Raw genomic sequence first — 12,025 nt, forward strand, 5'->3', positions numbered from 1 at the left:
TATTTTTATTCAAGAGTTATCTGGGTAAACCTGTAAATTAGGCATATGCATAAGGTGTTCAGAAGTAAGACAAACTGGAAATTATTTTCGCTGCCCTCTTCTCATTCCCTATTTATGCTCTTGGGGAAAAAGAAAAAGAAAAAGGAAAAGAGAAAAAAAAGAAAAAGGAAAAGAGAAAGAAAAATAAAAATGAAAATGAAAAAGAAAAGAAAAGAAAAAAGAAAAGAAAAGAAAAGAAAAGAAAAGAAAAGAAAAGAAAAGAAAAGAAAAGAAAAGAAAAGAAAAGAAAAGAAAAGAAAAGAAAAGAAAAGAAAAGAAAAGAAAAGAAAAGAAAAGAAAAGAAAAGAAAAGAAAAGAAAAGAAAAGAAAAGAAAAGAAAAGGGAGGATGTAGAACTAAAAATGGAAACAAACAAATATGTTTCCAGCTTTCTAAATCTAAAGAAGTTATATCAAAAATACTGGATGTTAATTGAAACATGTATTTGTCGTCAGAAGAACAACTGCGGATGCATGAAGGTTCATCCAGGTTTAACCAACGTTCGAGGCAAAAGTGCTGCTGAGTTTGATGGGTCAGGAGACTGTACAGGAACCCCTGGAGAAAGCAGTTGGTCTTGTTCACACAACTGGGACTGGCAATGCTGTATTTAAAGCTGGGGGGACACACACCTGTCAACCGTAAGGTGTGCTCTGTTTCACTCAATTGCTTCATGCTGTTTTATTCTTCAGCTCTAAGCACTTTAATTGCTGCTATAGTGATTTTTCCGTCACTCTGAAAAGGCTTTGTGGCCAGATGTTGTTTGTCATTTGTCCCACAGTAGCTGGCAATAATATAATTGCAGAAATATTAAAAAATGTGCTCAGCACTGGGGATTACTAGCCAATCCAAGCATTTTCCTACTGAATCGCTTTTTCAAATATTCCTTCTCACAGCGGTCCAAATGATTTTCTAGCTCTGGCTGAGCTAACTTCCCAAGCATTCCAGTTATATTTATTTTTTCTAATGCACTTGTCAGCTACTTCAAACTCCACCCCAACTCCTGACAGCAAGGCCAATCGAACACCCTCTCGTTGTGGTTTCATGGGGAACCGGCTCACGGCCGCAGAAATGGACTGCACCCAATGGCACGAGCCCAAAAATAACTGCACCACTTCCACTTTTTTCAATGCGTCTGCATTGTTCCAATAGCACTGAGATATTACTACCGATTAATGCTGCTATATAAATAACATGCAAAATGAGGGAAAGCTTTAAGAATTTTTTTTCCCTGCTTTTACTCGTGTTCACAGTAAAATTTCCAATAGCTTCAATACACTCTGTACAACAGACCTGCACTAACGCAATTTCATTAACTTAGCTTGTTTATAGCTGTGGAAGTGAGTGGAAAATGAAGGCCAACAGGATAAGAAATAATCCCATTATCCTGCCCAGCAATATTGCTCTGGGTTTAGAGCTGAGGTTTAGGTTTAGCATTGGCTTCTTTGGTCACATAAGCTTTTACACCTTTCCTTACTCTGAACAGCCGTTTTGGTGAGTTCACTCTTCTCTCAATCTTTCATCTCTCCTCCCTCCTGCTGCTCCTGGGCTTGCTTCCTCACCAGATCTAGCCAGGGGCAGCAGACAACTTGTCAGCAATTCAGGGTGCTTAGTGATCCACTCAGATGGCAATTGATAACAGATGCCAAAATGGCAAAAGTCCTTCAAATCTGAGAATTTCTCTATGCCATCACAAGCGTTAGAAGTCCAAAAAGGCAGCACTGTGCACGGGAAATGTGAACAACCACATAAATCAGGCAAGTTTCTCTCACATCCATCCAACCTTGTAAAAGAAAGGCATCAGCCATTCACCTATATGGAAAATATTTACCCTGCCACATCCTTTTTACCTATGGCAGAGGTCACCAAGGCAGCCCAGTCTGCCAATATGAATGCAGTTGTAACTGCACTGGATCTACGCCATGCACGACTACCATTTTCAAAATGGGTTGTCGCCCTGACATCACTTGGTGGCCCACAGGATGCTGCAAATATGATTTGATTGCTGCTGAAGGAAAAACAACTTTTATGGACTCTGCTGGAATTGGAGTGAGCTTCAGGTGAGGAAAACACCAGGGCAAGAAAAGTAATCGTACGTGGCGCTAGTTCCTTTAACACATAGCTAGCCAGTCTCAACTGCACTTACTCGTGAAATTAGATGTCTTATGCATATGTTATATGTATGGATATATAAAGATACATAGGTAAAGGTTGTATTTGCGTGTAAACATACTTATCTATACCAATATATACAAAATCTTTTATGGTTTTGCATTTAGGATCTATATGATTGATAATAAGCCTGTTGTTCCTAACTTTCAGCTGGGAATGTGCCACTTTGCAGGGCTAGGTCCCAGTCTCTGAGAAAAAATAACTTTAGAATAAAACTGGAGACAGGTTGAAAAGAAAGACAACCACTAAGACTTAATCTGGACGCACACAAATATCACCACTAGTTATTTTTACACCCAGAGGTCCCAGTGAAATTAATGGGCCAGAGTGTTACAAGGGCTCAAACTTTTAAAGCCAATGACACGTCTCCACCCCCAGCAAGAGATTCATATTTCTGCATGAAGCTCAGAGACTGAACGTGCTACCTCCTCTGAGCCAAATTTCCCCTTGGATCCACACTGCAGATTTCGGGAGTTGGAATAAGTTATCCTTTGGAGAATAAATTAGTTACTGGCAGGACAACTTTGGCAGCAGCTTAATCTTCCAATCAGTTGCTCCACTAGCATTCCTCTAGCCTGGAGAAAAGGACATGTCCTCTTGGGTCCAGCATTTCTCAGAGTGAGTTTGTAATAAGACTGAATTTGGAGGGGAAAAGATGTGATGTTTTCTGCTAGGCAGATATGCTGCTTCTCCATTAAGGTCCACAGGCTTTTTTTTTTTTTTTTCTCATGACAACAGGAGGAGTAGGAGAGAAAAAAGACTAATTCAAATAACAGCAGGATTTGAATAACTGCACGCAGGACATTGTATCCTCTGTACCACATGGAGCAGTGGGGCTACGCTGCCTTCCCCGTGGAAAGTCTCTGCCTCTCACCCACTCCATGGCTGTTGTTTCATTTCTTTTTCTGCTCTCTCTCGGATGTCTTCAGAGCCTCCAAGTCACCATGTGTGATCTGTTGAGGTAACCAGATGCACGGTTAGCCCTAAGAGCTGTAAGCTACCCGTTAGATGGGACTCTGACACTTTAGCTGGTGTCTTACCAGAATGCAGGAAACAAAGCCTCCACCCCATGAAGGTGCACACTATGGTTCCCATGCAGAGCCTCTGGAAAAGGGGAGACAGGACAGACTAGATCAGAGACTCCATGCAATGTCCTCCACTGGGTATTATTTGCTGTACTGCAAAAGCATCTGTAGATCCCTGCTGCACACCGTAGCCTCATTGCCCAGTGGCTGGATGTACGCCTAGGAAAAGAATCCTTCTATAACAGAGATTACAGAGCGTATGTCTTGGTCCTTAGATGCAGCCTGGGAAGTGCTGGGATAAGATCCAGAGGGCTGTAAGCTCCCAGAGCACGAATTTGCCATGTCAGCACCTTTCATGCATGATACTGGATTTCAGAGCCAGGCCTAGGGTGACAGCTGGAAGTGGAGCCAGGTTCTGGCCACGAGAGCAATACCCCACCCCGTGGTCTGCTGGCCAGACCTCCTGCCCACGCCTCCAGCCACCTTCCCTTGTCACTCAACCTGACATGTTCCTTCAGCCAGCTTGCCTAAGGGTGCCCATCTTACTGCCTTTGTCTGACTCCACAGCAACTCCCTTCTGATGCAGACACTGCTTTATTTCTGGGAGGGTCTGCACCCTCTGCAGTCTTTATCAGCGTCCCTCAAGCAGTAATAAAGGGAGACACCTGCAGAGAGAAGCCCACATCTAGCCTGGTTCCACGCACTAGGAACTCACCTTTACACACACACAGCATCACTCCCTACCCCACGAAATGTCCCCTGTCTGTGCAGGGCTCCACTACTCCTTTATGGGCTCCTTTCTTGCCTAGCAGCCTAAGAACCCAGCCCACAGGCAATGCCACCACAGTGTCTACTTACCCAGTCCACTCCTCCTTCTACCAGTTTGCTGCAAATGAAGGGCAGGGACAGGTCCCAGAAAATGAGTGCTCTGCTAATAATGAGCTAATACAGTGGTTTAGTACACTGCTATTACATGTAGTGGCTCAAGGAAAGACAAGCAGCTATACGGGCAATAGCAAAGAAAGGACAGTGTTCTCTGAGTGGGAAGAAGATGGTGACCTTTTCGTATGGAGAAGGACAAGGGGAAAGAAAAGGGAAAGGAAATGGAAAAGTTCTTCCTCCAATCCATTTTCTTCTGTTTGATTTTTATTTGCTTTTTCATTTTTCTGGAGACTGAAAATCAAGGAATCGAATGGGATTTAGCTATATCTAGTGTTTGAAAAGATCTGCTGCTTTGCATGTAACACACAGCTCTAAAGGCGGTTTGGTTTTGCAGACGAGGAAGAGTAAAATATCTTTGTGATTGTGTCGACTTGGACATTTCTCTGCCTCTTCCCTGACGCCATTCAAATGGCTTTTCTCACCCAAGCAGCCACAAGCATTTTCCCCTTTTCCTGGGTGCCAGGCTTCACCGGGAAGACCTCGGGCGTCCCCTCGGGGGTGAAGCAACCTGCGCCTGGGAGCACGTACCGCCCGGTGCGAGGGGTGACCCCTGCTGCCCCAGGGTGGCCGGCACCCAGGGCCTCCCTTTGGCCGTGGCAGAAGGAGCTCCTTATTCACCGCCCAGCCCCGAAGCAAGGGGTTTATTTAGGACCGTGTGACCTGAACCCCTCAACAAATCTCAGCCTTCCTCTCCCCTCAGTCCAAACAATAAAAACCTCTCCGCGAAGTTTTAATAAGGACAAACACATAATGTAAGTGTGATGTCAGCCTCGTGTTTAAAAGGCATCACAGTTCTTTATAAGCAGAGGATATTACCCTGCCCTGGGACAAATCCGAGGCGAGAGTTTTCGCTTCTGGAGCGATGGGGGATGTTTAAACCCAGCCTGGCGGCCGGGAGGGCCGGGGCTGGGGCGGCTTTCCCAGGGCCCCTCTCCGCTTGTCAGCCTGGGAATTTATTTTCGTGGCGAGAAGCAGGCATGGCTGGCGTTATCGGCAGGGATGACACGAGAGCCAAACAAGGGGGCCTTTGAAATGGTCGGGGTTGTGGGGGGTCCCCTTCTTCCTCTACATACAGTGGCATAACTCATCTGAGTAGGGGGCGAAAAAAAAAAATACAGATGTATTTTTAAAATTGACGGTCTCAGAAGCTATTGGAGAAAGGTGCACACTGCGGACGAAGATCGGGGCGGCGGGGCGGGAGGGGGGGTACCCCGTTCGCCCCGCCCGGCAGGTGAGGCGGGGCCCGGACCCCATTTAACGGAGCCCGGCGCCACCCAGCGGAACGGCCGGGCCGCGCCGCGGGGCCGGGGGTCTCCCCCGGGGCGGGTCGGGGCCCCCAGCTGCCCCCGGTGTCCCGTCCCCCCCAGCCTGGAGACACTGTGACTCCGAGAGCCACCCCCCCCCAGCCTGCAAGGGGCATCGTTTTGAAACTTCTTTTTTTTTTTTTTCTTTTTTTGCTGTTCCACTGTCCCCCTCTGTTGCGGTGGAAGAGGTGGCCATGCCTCAAAGCCCTAATGAATTTGGGAAAGCAGGCAATAACTGAGTATATACTGTGGCAGTGAAAGTTGTGTTGTTGGTTTTTTTTTTTAATAAAATAAAATTTAAAAAAAAAGGAAAAGTAAATCATGTGGAGGGTTTTTTGGCCCGGACTCCATGTTTCCGAAAGGTCAGTGGTATCATTTTGACGTTGATTATGTAGCTGTTCTGGTCTCAAGTATGCTCCCCTCCCCTCCTAGCGTGGTGTGCGCGGATTGTATTTGAAAGGGAGGAAGCAGATACAGAAAGTGATGGCTGATGAATTGTCTAAACCCTTCAGGGACATTTCGTGCGGGGGCTCGGAGGCAGCTCATCAATAAAAGCCTCCCGGATGGAGAAGAGAAAGAGAGAACGGGTGATGGGAGGGGGGGCGGACCCCGGAGGCACCATTGCCTCCCCCACTTCCCCTTTGATCCGGTGGGGGATCGTAGCAGACCCCGAGCTTTGGAGGTACCGGTGTAAAAAAGCTGTGTATGGAGGCGGGGAGAGACGGGGAGATACGGGGAGATAGGGACCGTAAAAACACACACACACACACACACACACACAAAAAGAGATGTAAAATCGGCTTTACGCTTTCCTGCCCCCACCACTTCGAACCGGCCCTAACGAGTGTCGCCGAGGCGGGAGGTGACGGAGCCGTGGCCGCAGCCGCCGTGCCCGGCCCTGGCAGGCTCGCTCCCGAGGTGCGAGCTTGGATTATTACTTTTTTCCAAACTATGTTCGTAAATCATGTAATAATCCGGCACTCAGTAACTCGGCCCTACCTTTGAGTGGGTCGTTATGTTTTATGGGCTTTACTTAAAAATTAATGAAAACCTCTCACGAAAGGAAAGGGGGGTGTTGGGGGGGGAATGGAGGGAAGGCGGGAGGAGGAAAGGAGAGAGCGGAGAAACCTGCTCCTGATTAGTGCCTTCCCCGGCAGCGGGGCCGAGTCTGCGGGCGAGCTCCGCTCCGCGGCCCACGGGCACCGCCGCGACGCGGGTGAGGGGCGCGCACGGCCGCTCGGGCTCTTTATCCTCCGTAATTAAAACAAACCCACACACCTTCCGATATGCCGATCACCCCCGCCAGCCCCCCCCCCCCCCCCCCCGCTGGCTCCCACCCCTCGCTGCCCACCCGGCAATACCCGCTCTCCGGCGTCGGGGGCGTCCCGCGGAGCTTTTCACGCGGGTTTCTGCGGGAAGGGGATGCCACCCCGCTGGGGGCGTTTTGGGGCTGGGGACGGCGGTGGGCGCTGGGGGCGGTGGGGGGTCCCCGGGGGCGGCGGGGAGCAGGGAACAAAGCTTTAGCCCTCCGCCAGAGCCGGGGGCACCGCCGGCTCCTTCGCCCCGCTGAAACTATTCGTCTGCTGCAAACGGTATGGAAAGTAATTAAGGCTGGAGCACGTATGAAAATTATTGACAATGTGTAAAGTCAGAAATCTCATTTGATCGGAATGTAAACTTGGGCGGGGGAGAAGCCAGTCAAAAAGGCACCGTGCGTTCAGATCTCGGGCCAAACCGTGTTTGCCCTTATTCGCGGCTGTCAATGGGGTATGTGGAGCGGGACTGGGGGGGTGGGGGTGGGGGGGAAGATTTTCCTACAGCTTTGCAGAGACACGATGAATCCCTACGACAAGGGGATTTGAACAACTGTCTCTGCTGGCTCTTGCGCGACTTTTACCACCGAGACCCGACCGGGATGTGCGGGGGGGGGGGGGTTGAGGGGAGGTGTCAGATGGGTCACCCATCTCTTTTGCAGCGTCCCCTCGGAGGTCTGTCCGAGCCAGCAGCCTGCCTCCACATCGGCAGCCCGGCAGACCTCTCCACCTGCCCGCAGCTGCCTGCTCCGCTGCCGCCGCCCGGCTGCCCACACGGCGCGGCGACCTCGCCTCTGCTCTGATCTCGAAACATCCCGCTTCTTATTTTACCCCGCGGCTGTCACGTTTTATTTACACCGACAGAGGATGCTCGGAGACAAAAGAGTATTTTCTTGTATTTTCTTTTTTTTTACGTCAAAGATGTTTTATATTTTTGGAAGGGTTGTGTTTCCTTTTAGAGAGGTGACCTATATCCTGACCGCTGTAGGGGGTTTATTTTGATGCTCCGGGAAGTTCAGTTGGAGCTGTGCAGAGCTGGGAGGGGATAAAATCTTTAACATTGTCATCTGGCATAGGAAAAGCAAAGTCGACCCACACAAACACTTGGTGGAAGTACTCGGGGGCTGACACTTAGAAAACCGACGCTATTATTATACGCGGACCGGGGCTTTGTGCGGGTTTAACCGCCGCCGTGTCCGCGCAGCTCCGACGGGCTCTTGCAACACCCGCGGTATCTGCAGAGCGGCCAGGTTTCCTCCATCCGCCGGAGTCCCTCCTTTACCCCACATCTAGTGACACCAGCACCACCCCCCTCCTCTTCCTGTGCCCCACCAGCCCGGGACCGCGGGGAAAAGAAGGGGACGGGCAGCTCGCTGTGTCCCGGCAGCCCCGCGGCTGGGTGGAAAGGCGGCTTTGCTAAACCCTGGGCTTAAAGAGCTCGGGCGGAGAGCGGGCACCTCAGGCTCGCAGGGTGTCTTTCTGCCACGGCTCCCTCCCGCGCAATGATGAGGACTGGATGGGATGGGATGGGATGGGATGGGATGGGATGGGATGGGATGGGATGGGAAGGGAGGGGATGGGAGGGGGGGACGGAGGCAGTCTTGGGGGGCTGGGAGGGATCAACACGTTAGGTCAACTGGCTGTGGGTCAACACAGCAATCACATCTCAGGCTGTAGGTGCCCTCCCGGGAAGCCGAAAAGCTAAAAAATTCTTTTCAGCCCGTCGAAGAAACCAATCGCTTGGGAAAGCAGAACCTGTCCAGAGGCGGATAAATGTCTTTGCGCTCCTGGTGTTCAGTGCTCGCACTCTCCCTTCCGCGGGGTGTCCCGGCCCTTGGGGGCCACGGAGTCCCGGCTCCCTGCGGGACGCTCCCGGGAGCCAGGGTTCTGCGTGTCCAGCGTGGGAGGGTTGGGTAGTGCCTCTTCTCCCACCTGCTGAGGCCGATTTCCCCCTGAAAAAAACACTTCCCCCAAGGAGAATAGATTCTGCTCCTCGGCTGGCTTCTCGCCCAAACTTTGTTTCTCGCCTGGTCTTTCTCTGCGTCCTCGGGCACAGAGCGAAGCTGCCCCGGGCGGCAGAGTTGTGGAGCAGGGAGGAAAGGGAAAGGTGAGGCCCTGCTAATTCAGGATCACTACCTTCACGGAGGTGTCCTGACTCAGGCTTAGCTCCCCCCACACCCAGGCACCGCTGAGAAATTTCCCAAGGTATCTTCACGGGAAGGCAGCCAAACCCATGTGGCGACACCCCAAGTAACCCCCTGCAAAATGCCATGAATGAGGTGCCCGTTCTGCGGTGGAACATGTCTGGTGATGCTTTTGGGGTCAGGCTGGTTTTTTTTTCCCCGCAAGGAGAAGTAGGCCCCTGCGTTTGTGCCGAATGTCCTTGTCTGCCCTTGAGATGGGATGTGTCTCAACCCCTCGGATGCCGTGACCGTCTCCCCTTTTCCTCTGCCTCGGGAAAGGAGAAAGAGACCGGCCCTTCCACAGGAGCTGGGAAGAAGGGTCCTGATGGCAGCTTTCAGGGACACGTCTATAAAGAGTCACGCCTGCTGCCCGTTGCATACGCAAAGAAAAAAAAAGGGGGGGGGGGGGGGGGGCAAAAAAAAAAGCGGAAGAACCTCTCCAAACAAACATCGGGATCGCACGGCTACTGCCAGAGGTCCCGAGAAGTCAAGAGGTCCCGGGAGCAGCGCAAAAGACGGTGCAGGACCGTTGGGAGTCCCTTCCCATCCCGGCCTCTCTGTTCCCTCCGCCGCGGCCGGGCTGCCCCCCCATTCCCCCCTCCAGGCGGTCGCCCCGGGCCACCGGGGCCGTCGGGGCCACAGGGACCGGCTGCCGAGCGCTCGGCTGCGGCTGTTCGGCTCCTCCAGCTCGTTAAAATGCCCGCATGCCCCTCATGCGGAAAGGGATCTCTGTCAGCCGCTGTAGATCGAGATCTAAATCCAGGGACCCTGAAACTGACAGTTGGGAGGAAAATCCTCCAGGGCTTAAGGAAACGCACTTTTACAATACTGGAGGGATTTGTTTAAGTTTCAGTCTCGGCTTTAATTGAAAAAACGCTTCTCATCTGCAGGACCTCAGAGGAGAGGAAAGAGCCTGAAGCACGCAGTTTAAAAAAAAAAAAAAAAAAAAAAGGAGGAAAAGAATAGAAAAAGAACAAGGGGGGTGGGGGGAGAAAAGGAAAAAAAAAGACTCCAAAGATAACCGTAAACATTTATCTTTCATATTTGTCTCCCGTTTTCTTAACTGGTTTAGTCTAACTTATTTCATTTAGCTCACGAAGCAAAGGGGACTGTGTTATGAACATGAAACTGAAACCGCAATAATGAAGAGATTTCCTAGAATAAAAACGATGATTATAGAACAACATCTGAGTAACCAAATCTGCCAAAAAGTTTAATTTCCGTATACTCTGGTAAAACAAACCAGTTGTGCTCCAAAGCTGGGATCAGCTCAGAAATGGATACACCAACCAAAATAAACATCTCCACCAAACAGCAAATGCACTTCTGTTTAATCAGAGGCACTTCAAACCATCTTTTAAAGTCTCCGTACCATGTCTTGGAGACTTCTTAATGCTATGTTTCAAACAAGCGTCTGCTGTGAAGAAGAGGACATCGCTAACAGGTAGAAGGCTGACTGAATGTGTTTCCCCCGATTGTCCTGTCAGGGCTGTGTCAAGTCGCGACTGAAGCAGCATGCGGCTCTCTGCCACCGGGCTGCCCTGCCCGCCTTTGCTTCATTGTCCGTCCTGTCTCGCACCGCGGAGAAAGCAACGACACCTTCGTATATCGTGACATCTGTGTTGGCAGTACGTGCCTCTTCCCGCTCGACTAATATTAACGATCAAACCGAGTTGTCTGAAACGGGGGTAGGTTAGAGTGATTTTCAGACGACGTCTTCCCGCCCCCCCGCCCTTCCATTTAATACATTTAGCCTCCTGACGGTCGCCGAAACGACGGGCACGTCACCCGAGGGTGACACTTAGACAGACGTCCCGCCGCGGAAGGGGAAAAAGGACGCTCGCTCGCCGATCTAGAGCAGGGAAGGATGTTTATATATAAAACCACGGATATTTTTCTTTTTTTAATATTCCGAATAGGTCGCTACAACGAGATCAAGAATCGCACGTCGGCCTCCCTGCCCCTCCAGGACAAAAATAAATAAATTAAAAAAGAAAGAAAGATATAGCGATAGATGGCTAGATAGATAGATAGATAGATAGACAGACAGACAGACAGATGGAGATAGAGGTAGAGATTTTTTAATTTTATTTTTTTTTACGATGGGAACAATTTAAATCGATGCCTCAGGAAAGGTAAACACTGTCTATCGACTGGGCGATCATTTTTTTTCTATTAAAAATGTGTAGTAAACATTGCTGGGCTTGGTAGTGTTTTTCTTAGCTGATCCTCAGGTACAATCAAGCCATTTTCGGACACATTCCCATGTATGTAGCAGCGGTGATCTGGAGGAAGCTGTCGACGCCTGTTCAGTTAATTTAGGTTTTCTTTGTCTAATTACTGTGGAGCTTAGGGAAAAGGAGCCGGGCTCAGGGCAGTAAACTGACACTTGGGCTCTGTGTGTGGTATCCAGGCAGAGTTTGATGGAAAAAGCCTGCTACCACTCAACTGCAGGTCACTGTCTGGGACCAGCCCCACCCCCTCCCTGCCCGTACCCACCAGCGAGCTCTCAGCACGGAGCTGCGCTGGAGACAGACGGACACACAGACACACACACACACAGCGCTGCAGGCACGCTGACACGGCGTCCCGCTCTGCCCGCGTCCTTCCCACCCCCGTGCCTTTGGTCCAGCATCCCTGTTTGCTCTGCCTCTCGTCCCGCCGCCGTCCTCCTTCCGTCTCCAGTTTGATCCTGGAGCCTCCTCCATCATCTGGGAGCAGGCCTGTGCCTCCGCCGGCCCCTCTCCTCCCTGCCCCCGCCGGCGCCCCGTTTCCTCCGGCAAACGGCGTTTGCCAGCACGCGTGACCCACCCGCTGCACCGGGGGGGGGGACACGACACGACGTCCTTGGGGGGCGGAGGGAGGGCGCATCCCTGGTCTTCGGACTCGACCCCTGTTGCCCTATAAAATGAATTACATTTTATAGGGGGAGGGTGGCAAGGCATAGCGAGAAGTCTTAAACACCGGAGGTCTGGGCAGGGCTTGAGGAGCAGCAGACACTGCTGCCTGGGGCTCCGCAGGGTGGGCGACCCACTCACACGCACCCACGTC

The sequence above is a fragment of the Vanellus vanellus genome (assembly GCF_965231255.1).
Source record: "Vanellus vanellus genome assembly, chromosome: 2".
NCBI lineage: Eukaryota > Metazoa > Chordata > Aves > Charadriiformes > Charadriidae > Vanellus > Vanellus vanellus.